Here is a 10166-nt window from a genome sequence, read left to right on the forward strand (position 1 = left end):
TAACAATCCTGTATAGGGTTTCCTAGAAGCAGCTGGTGAGCTCAAACCGCCAACCTTTAGGTTCAAACCGGCCTTACAGTACATCGCATTAACCCACAGCACCACACCAGGACTCCCTAACACACATAGCACTCATAAGAAATGAATGGCAAGGTGGTTGTGCAGTTTGGGAAATGTTTATAATGCATGAGATAGTTGTGTAAAAATATGTGTACCTTCTCCCCTAAATATTCATCTCTGTGTTTCACATCAAAAGATCTTCCATTTAGAGAATGCACCATGCCTAATACATTATCTCACAGTCTCCCTTGTGGAATATTCATTTGAGACAGTGGTATCTTCCTCCATGTCAGTGGTACTCAGGAGTCCCCATGTGAGCAACGAGGTAGTTGCAGTGTGTTGAGGGTGGTATGTTAAAGGAAATATGTCAAGGGAGTGTGTGTGTGCTAATATTGTGAATCCTTGTGCTGGGTTCTTGTGCTTACCGCTGAGAAGTAAAGATGAGGAGTAGGGATTGGCAGTACCAGTATCTCCTGCTTTGTCCACTATCTGCTAAATATTTTATACAAGAGGGCTTCAAAAAGTTCATGGAGAAACATTATCTCCATACACATAATGTACATTACAGCAATCCTATGAGGTGGGTATCTCCTCTCCTTACACAAATTAGGAAACTCCAGTTTGGTTTCCCAGAACTAGGGCCAGAATGAGGTCTCAAGCTGTTTTCACTACTCTATCCGTTGACCTGGTGTAAGGTCAGCATGCTGTACTTCCCCGTTCCTACCTACATACTACTCCTTGAACTGACCATTTGATATAGACCTATGGAATGGCAGGGCGACTGAAAAGAAGAAACCAATAACAACAACAAAAAAGGCAGGGGGGAGTCAGCTTGGGGTGCTGGTCTGGTAATGGTTCAGCTTCAAACCAGAGTCTATTCTTTGCACTGCTTAGATTTCAATAATAGCAGTAGTATTAACATTCCATTATGCCTCATAACAGTCCTTCAAGGGGTTTTTGAGCATCCTAAGGTTGCCTACAGCTGAAACCCAAATAAGTCACTAAGGTGCTCAGCTGGTGGCAGTTACCAATTGTTATCAAAGTTAAAACTTCTTGGATCCAACTCCTCTGCTCTTTCAATTGCCTCTTTAAAACATATTTGAACAAAAACTGAGCTCATTTGGTAGCCTGATCAAGAAAGGAATTTATGACTTTTTCAGATGGAGTCAAACAAGATGGTTAATCTGCGCAACAAAAGGAATGATATCAGAAAGGACCCATTTAACTGATACAAATATTAATCCTAGTCATAGGAGGTACTTGAGAAATGAAGTGAATAAGTGAATGTGGGCATTAATGGAGGCACAATAGGAACTCACTAGCAGACCTTAGCATGTAGTCTCATTAACACTAGGACACACAGCAAAAGCGCAGCTGACTGAGCCCTCTGACTATGAAAGCATTGTATATCAAGGCATCTGCAGTCACATTTGAATCCTGTCCTCACAGTCCACTAGGGAGATGAGACAATGTTAAATTGGTGGTGGCCTGATTGCAGGAGTAAGCAGATGGAAGGAGGTCAGGAGGCCAAGACTCTAAGTAACTGTCAGAGTCTCCCTGTGTATCCCACTGACAGCGGGAGATTTAGCAGCCTGGCTCCTTGCTGCCAAAGCCTTCAAACCCCATAGACTTTGACAGCTGGCTCAGCCTGTGCAGTCGAAGACTATTTTAAGAGATCTGGTTCAGGGATCAGGTCCTCGGGGTCAAGAGAAGCTTGTTGCCAATCCAGTTCTACACTTACGGGTTTGTGGTTTTTGTTGTTGTTGTTTAGGAACTATCGACTCTATAGACTCTATGAGCACTCAACCTCAAGATTGGGAATTCAAACTCACCAGCCACTCCTGGTAAACCTTATATGGGATCACTATGAGTCGGTACTGACTTGATGGCACTTAACAACAAGAAGTTGACTCTATGGGAACATGGTGTCTCTAAAGAATAAACACTGGACTGCGAATCACAAGGTCAGAATTTCGAGCCCAATGATGAGGCTTTCTGCTCCCGCAAAGATTTACAGCCTCTGAAACCCTATACAGGGTCATTGCTAGTCGGAACCAACCGCCAACACTTGACAACAATCAACTCCATGGCAGTGGGTTTGGTTGTTAGATGTTTTTACCTGGTTCTGAAGTTTGTCTTTCTCTACCTTTCATTTCAGTCTCTCGACAAACTGACCAGCCCTACAAGCCAGGCCCTGCTTTGCTATTTTTGACTCTTTAATAAGAACCACAGGCTTGCTTTGGGTTCACATTGCAAATGCTCTGCAATGTTCACTACCTAGAACTCATGTCATACCCAACCCACAGGCTCTCCATACCTAAAGCTTTATGACTTCATTCCCCTCTGGCTATCGCTCGCCTTCATCCATCCCACTGAAACGATGGTCAAGGTGAAAATGATTCCTGTGTTGCTACATCCAATAGTCAATTCTCAGTCCTCACTGGACCCATCGAAGACATTTGATATTGCTGAATTACCTTTTCTTTCTTGAACCATTATCTTCACTTTTAGGACTTCATTCTGTTTTTATTTTCCTCCAACCTCACATGTCATTCAGACCTAATTTCATTTATTCATTTTTTTTTTTGTTTTTGTTTTAGCCTAACAGCTCACAGAGAAATTTTCTAGTCTTGTCTTTGCTATTCATACCCAGGTCCTTAGCACACTCGCCCAATCTCAAACTGTCAAATACTGACAATGTCAATGTCTGAATACTGTCTTGACTTTAGCTTGGACATTTCCCCCTGAACTCCAGACTAATTTGTTCAACTGCCTACTTTACACGTGGATATGGAGCAGGCATCTCAAACTTAGTATGTGTTAAATGTCGTCTAGTCAGTGTCTTCTCATAGTGACACTGTATAATGTCCCTGAGGCTATAAATCCTTATGGGTGCAGAAAGCCTCATCATTCTCCTAAGGATCAGCTGGTGGTTTTGACCTTGCAGTTAGAAGTCCAGTGTGTATCCTACAACACCACACCAGGACTCTTCAAACTTAATACTACCTAAACCACGATCTCTCCCACCACAAACCTACTTCCTCTCGAGTTGTCAGCATTTTAGATTTATCAGCTTCCAGATTTTACCATCATTCCTTTTCCTCTCATTCATATCCCAAAGCAAATCCCCAATACAGGGTCCGTATGAGTCAGAACCAACTCAATGGCACTTAGCAGCAACAATCCATCATTTAACATGTGATTGGCTCTACCTTCAGAATATATACAGTTCTACCAGCCTCCCCTCTACTACAGACAGAAGACTACTTGTTCTGTATTTCTTCCCCTTGGCAAGAAGACATAGAACCTTCTGCTATTTGAATGTGAGTTTTGGGGATAGGAGTAGGAAGGGAAAGGAAAAAAAGAAAAACACAGAGTGAGGTAGGGACATACATTAGTATCACAAACTATTATCCAACAAAACAGAAGTCAGCTACCGTAGAGTGAAAACAGCCATCTTTATGACAGACTTGGACATACTGAGTGTAGGGCATGGCAGGGCTCCAGAGTGGAAGGTTCCAGTGATCAGTTGGGAGCACAGAACTCTAGTCCACAAAGTGTCTCCTGCGGAGGAAATTCTTCAGATCAGTACAACATGAAGGAATGCTGCATGAGCAGTCTTTCTAGCCAAGACTGATCTTGAACAGTGGACATTGTTGAAGAGGATGTGAATCTGGAAGGCAGCCCCTATGGGTAATGTTACAAAGAGTTGCCCTGTGTGTGAGCACTCTCACGAGCTCTTCTGTGTTCCGAGTTTGCAGTTTGCTTTCATACATATAACTTCTGGACAAGCATCATGCAACTGCATCACCAAGGAGTAACTCCTCTTCACATAAGCCCACGGGGAGGGAAGGAGGTGGTAATAACGGAGCAGCGTGGCTTTCAAACACTCTCAATAATGTTCTCACATACTTCCTCATCCATTATTGTAGGACAAGATCCTTAAGAGTGGACTGAGGAAGTCCAGGAACCCCGTAAAAATATGCCACGCTAGGAATCTCTGTACACATACATTATATTTTCTCCCTGATGGAAGTTCCCATAACAATATGAGATTCTTAGGTAGTTGCAACTCCAAGAGGAACCACAATAAAACTCTAATAATACTTGTTTTAGTCTGGAGGCACACTAAAACCTATTCAGCTTCATAGCTGCCTGTACAGCTCTGCTGACAGAAGCGTCGTGCCTGCACATGAGATGCAGAGAACCAATGCTGGGTCTTTCACGTGGAAGATGAGTATTCTATCATCGAATCACCAGGGCACAGCTACCTAGCGCAGCTATAATAGAAATACCACAAGTAGGTATCTTTAAAGAACAGAAATTTATTTTCTGAAGATTAAAAGTCCATATCCAGGTCTCAGCAGTGTTAATTTCTTCCTTGTAAGTAGCTCTCTGGCTTGAAGATCATCCTCACATCTTTGCTGCCCTGTGAGAACCTCTGTGTCTATTCTGGTCTTTTGAGTCTACTCTTCAAGGGGAATGTCCTCATTAACACAACAAAATTATATCCACAGGTACAAGAATCAAGAATTCAACACATATATCTGGGTTTTAAGGAACTCTGGTAGTATAGTGGTTACAAATCGGCCTGCTAACCTCAAGGTTGGCAGTCTGAAATGACCAGCCATTCTGCGGGAGAAAGATGAGGCTTTCTGCTCCCGTACCATTGAGTTTGGTCTGACTCACAACGCCCCGTCTAGGGTTTCTGAGGAGCGGCTGGTGGGTTTGATTCTTTGGTCTTGCAGTTCAAACCAACTTTGCAGCCCAGCGTTTATCCTATTGCACCACACCAGGATTCACCTTTAGGTAGAACTGGATCCTTCATAACAATGCCCTATCCTGTTGATTTTCTGCACTGATCAAGGGAAGCATTGATGTTAATAACTCAAAGCAAATGAAATGTTGAAACGAAATAATAATAATAACAATAATAAACCCTAACGTTCCACACATTCAACATGTGGCTTTGGAAAGCATAGCGCGAGCACTATTCTTGTGGCAGCTGATTTAGATTTCTAATTATGTTCAGCGCAGGATGATATTAACAAGAGCCTATACGCTCCACACAGATCCCATCCGGGTCTCTGGAGGAGCCTGCCTGTGGATGTGGAGAGGGAAGTGAGGAAAACGCCTTGTATTAAAATTAGCCACAGGTAATTGAGAAAACACCGTCTGTAGCCTGCCAGTGGGAATGAAAACATGCTACTGTGAGTGGCTGTATTTTTATTAAATTTGAAAATGACATCCCTTGTCTTCATTGGTCTGCCTCCCAAAGATCAGTGTTCAAGCCGGTGGGAGCAGAGCGGTCTCCTCAGTGCCCAGAAGGGAGTTTCCCTGACTTGCAGATTCTAGAGCAGGAGAACAAGTATTGGCGGAGGGATTCACATTGCGTGGTTCAGCTGTTCCACAGCAGGGAGAAAGATGGGGCAGTCTCCTGCCATAAAGATTTACAGCCTTGGAAACCCACCCTATAGGGGAATTCCTCTAGCCTGTAGGGTCACTCTGAGCAGGAATGGACTTAACATCAGTGAGCTCTTTGGGGTTCTACTTTTTGAGGACGTCAAACATATTTCTTCTACATAAAGCCTTCTACATACACTGCTGCTGGTCATTAGTACTTTAATCCAACGTTGACTACCATCAAAATGGCACCTTTCATTGAATATCGACTGCATAGCAGGCATTGTGATTTGTGTTTAGTGTTTACAACAACTCTGAAGAGTAAGCATCACCGCTCACATCATGTTGTTTGTTGTAAGTACTGTGAGTAGGTTCAGACTCAGGATTTCTGAATCTGTAAATCTTAGTGGGAACCGAAAGCCTTGTCTTTCTCCCATGGAGCGGCTGGTACGCTCAAACCACCAACCTTGTGGTTCACAGTCCAGTGCTTATCCTACAAAGTCACTATGGTCCCATGATATTGATGGGGAAGCTTAGACAGCAGCATCAGTTTAATTGTTGGTTAGGTTGGTTCCAACTCATATCTACCCTATATAGGGTTTCCAAGGAGTGGCTGGTAGACTTGGATTGCCGACCTTGTGAGTAGCAGTCCAATTCTTACCCAGGACTCCAGTTGGCCCCAATCACCTAACTAGTAAGTTACTGAGTCGGGCTTGGAGCCCAGGCCATTTTTATTCCAAAATTAGCCTTTTCTTTCTATACCATAGACTTTGCTTCCTTTGACTTTCTTCATTTGGGCTTTCTTTTCAGACAGATCTGTTGGAAAAGCCATTTGCACTGTGCTGAATTTAGAGACCACTCAGTTGTGCCTGGGCTCCTGGTGTGGGGCTGTAACATAAGCACTAGACTACAAACTACAAGTGAATGGTTCAAACCCACCAGCCACTCCTCAGAAACCCTGTGCAGGGTCACTATGAGTCAGAAACAACTTACAAAAAGTTGTACCTGTGTCTTTGACCAATTATCAAATGTCATCAGACAACCTATCACAAACTACTCTGCCCAAGAGCTTGAGGAAAAGATTGCAACCTGAGTGTGTTTAATGATAGTCCCTGGTGAGCTGGGTTGCCTTGGATCAAGCTTCAGGATAATTTTGTAGACCATTGTCTTAGACTCACTTCCTTTACCAGCTGTCAAGGTAGTTCAGATCAAATTCCTCTTAATGGAACGCTCCATTTCCACCCCCACCTTTCCCCCACCAACATACACACGTGTTTTCTTGCTGCTTTCAAATGATTCCTTGTCAAGTATTCCTTTTACTCTCCCTAATTTACAAAAAAGGAAGGCAGGGATCCAGACATGGTAAGTTAGAGAAATTTCGTTTACTATATAAGGATAATTTCCTTTCTGCTACCTCTGTCTTTGCAGTATGCTTCTCTTGTTTGAAAAAGTCATAGAAGATTTTAATCAATAAAATGGTTGCTTCATCTTCTCCTATTCCAGAATTCTACTGTTGCTAAATTGATTTTCTTACACACAAAGGAGAGTAGATATGTCTCTCTATATAACGAGTATTTCATATCCCAACCACATTCAATAGACTCATGTCAACCTGGGTTGAGACCTGGTTGGCCAGCAGTATGGTGAGACCTGGGGACTCCTAGGCCCAGGGACAGGGACATGACCACAGAGGATCAGAGCGGTGAGTGAAGGGTCTGGCTGAAATGAAGTGAGGGGAGATACACAAGAACACCTATACTTGCAGATGGTACCCAATTGACCTGGCTTCAATGGTTGGATAACCAGAACTCAACTAGAGGAAGAAAGAAAAGGAAAAAAAGAATAATCCACTACAATTTGATGAACTTGACCTATGCTTGTGGGTGTAATAGCTTAAAAGAGGGAACAAATCTTTACTGTGAGGATCATTCCCACCTCCTTGGTACACAGGGTTGACAGGGATGGGCAACTTAGACATTGGCTACCTAAAATTAGGGGGCTACAAAGATACGAAGTGACTGGCTTAAAAGCTTTCAAGAGGGAGCCTAGATCCAGAGGGTACGGGGGAAGGTAGAATCTTCACTGAGTGGTTTCCAACCTGTCTGGACAGGGCTGGTGAAAGGAGATGGGGACAAGACTCTTGTGGTTCAATAGTGAATAACTGCTATCAGGACCGATTCTGAGTGTTGCAAATGTAAAGGTAGACATTTTGTAACAAAAGAAGGGGAATGGCTGATCTTGCAGTCCAGGAGTGGAGGACCTTGGGACCATTAAGGGAGAAGAGCGGAATGCGGGACCCTATCCAGAGAAGCAGCTACAACAGAGATGGAGGTAGAGACAATGATGTGGAGAGATGGAACAGCTGGGGACTTTGGACTCTGGGAGGGAGAGCGGCTGTGTTTTGATGGACAGGGGGCAGGCTTGCAGGGTGTACCCTTTGGCTGTTTGATGATGCATGGAGGGGACTGTAATCATTGCAATGAAATGAAATAAGATAGGATGAATATAAAGCTAGTGTTCTTCCATGTAAACTATCACATAATTCACGATAAGAACTTTGAAAAAAATTAAAAAAGAGTATTTCCATATCCAATCCTAGCTTGAATAAGTGGATCTATTTATTCTATTTTTCTATAGAAAAACATGTTATGCCTAGAGGCTGAGTCTGCTCTATTTAGAGGCACATACCATCAACTTATACCAGCATGATTTTTATCTTAGCTTCAGTTTAGTGTATCTGGCTGCTTCTAATGTTCTTGTGTTCTCCTATACCATGTCTTCATTGAAAATGTATTTTAACTTTCTAAAAAACTCAGGAAAACTAGCCTTCAAATTCTTACACTGGAGGGGTCTACCAATTTTCACCCATTTTGCAAATTTCCTGAACAAGGCAAAATGGAAAGTTGATTTTGCTGCTAATTTCTGGATTGTTGAAGGGTGCGGTGAATGGTGAGTTTATCCTCCCCCCATCCCCACCCGTGCTCCCATTCCTTGCATACCATTATCATTGGCTCATTACAAATCTTTCACTTTTGTTTGATTTTTAATTAATTCACCCATCTGTCCACCTATCCATTTGCTCCCTGTTAACCCTGTTTCCCACACCTATCTTACCATTTTAATGTGCTGAATATGAAATTCTGAGTTTTATGCATCCTTGTCCTCATGTGCATATGAAAGCTGTATAGTGAATAAGGAAGACTGTAGAAGAATTGGTGCTTTTGAGTTATGGTGTTGGAGGAGAATATTGAAAGTGCCATGAGCTGCCAAAAACCCAACAGATCTGTGTTGGAAGAAGTGCAGCCAAAGTGCTCCTTGGAGGCCAGGATGGCCAAACTTTGTCTCTCATACTTCAGACATATTGTCAGGAGGAACCAGTCTCTGGAGAAGGGTATCATGTTTGGTAAGGCGCAGGGTCAGAGGAAGACCCCCAGCAAGATGGATTGGCAAAGTGGCAGCATCAGTGGACTCAAGCATGGCAATGATTATGAGGTTGGCCCAGGATCCGCCAGTGTTTCGTTCTGTTGTACATAGGGTCGCTATGAGTCAGTACTGACTTGATAGCACCTAACAACAACAACGAAAACAACAAATACATCCTTGTAAAGTTTAGTTTTTCCTGTTGTGTACATGTTTCAAGCTTATATAAATGGTACTGTGCTAATGGTCTCATTCTGTTTTAGTGTGTTATAACTGGGCTGTTGGAGTCATGTAGGATAAGCACTGGACTGCTAACTGAAAGGTCAAAAGTTTACACCCACCAACCATTCCTCAAAAGTCCTATGCAGGGCCACTTAGCAACAACAACCACCTGTGGCTGTTAACTGAGTTTCTTGCTTTTTACTGCTATCTAGTATCCGGATAAGCATTCTCCACATTGGCTTACCCATTCCTCAGCAGTGATCACCTGTGTTATTTCCAATCCCAAGCCCGATGAGCAATGCTGTGGAACACAATTTAGAAATTTTAAGCTGTTTTTTTTTATTGTGAAAATCTATAAAGATTCATTGTTCCTGACTCAAAAGCAACCTGAAGGAGGACCCAGCCTTTCACAAATTCAAGAAATGGGTTCAAGTCCACAAAGGCATAAGGAAAAATTCAATCATTTGTATGGAATTTTGTGGAAAGACAAAGATGAAGATAGACCCTAATTCTTCTCTGTGTGTCCTCATAGCCACTCTATTACTACATCCCATCTCCCCAACACTCATTTCATGTTTTGAAATGTAACATGACTTAGCTCTCACTTGACTCCCCCACTTTGCCTCTTCACACCCCTTACTTGGTTCAACATCAAAAAGAATATTCTTAGGGGAATATTTCCTTCTAAGATAGATTTTTGTGTTGAGAAGTGAGGTGGTAGTAAGCAAGAGGTTATTTCCCTTATCAAAATTATACACATGGGAGAATATCACACAAAGCAGTTTCAGGGCAGAGCTCCAACACTCGGAACCACATGGGTAGGAACTTTGTAAAGGTTTGAAAGCTTATAGCTAGTGGAACTTGTAGTGAAAGTAAGAAACCGCAGACTTTTGAAACTGCCGGGCTCAGTGGCCCAGAGCCCACAACTTGGGCAAGACCAAACGGCAAGACCAAGCGGGGGAGCAAAAACACCACGGAAAAACACCACAGGAACGCTAGAGCAAACGTGGATAATACACTTTGCTGGTTTTGCTTTCTTCGGATTTTTTTTTTTTTTTTTT

Source organism: Chrysochloris asiatica, unplaced genomic scaffold (genome assembly GCF_000296735.1).
Source record: "Chrysochloris asiatica unplaced genomic scaffold, ChrAsi1.0 scaffold00007, whole genome shotgun sequence".
Lineage (NCBI taxonomy): Eukaryota > Metazoa > Chordata > Mammalia > Afrosoricida > Chrysochloridae > Chrysochloris > Chrysochloris asiatica.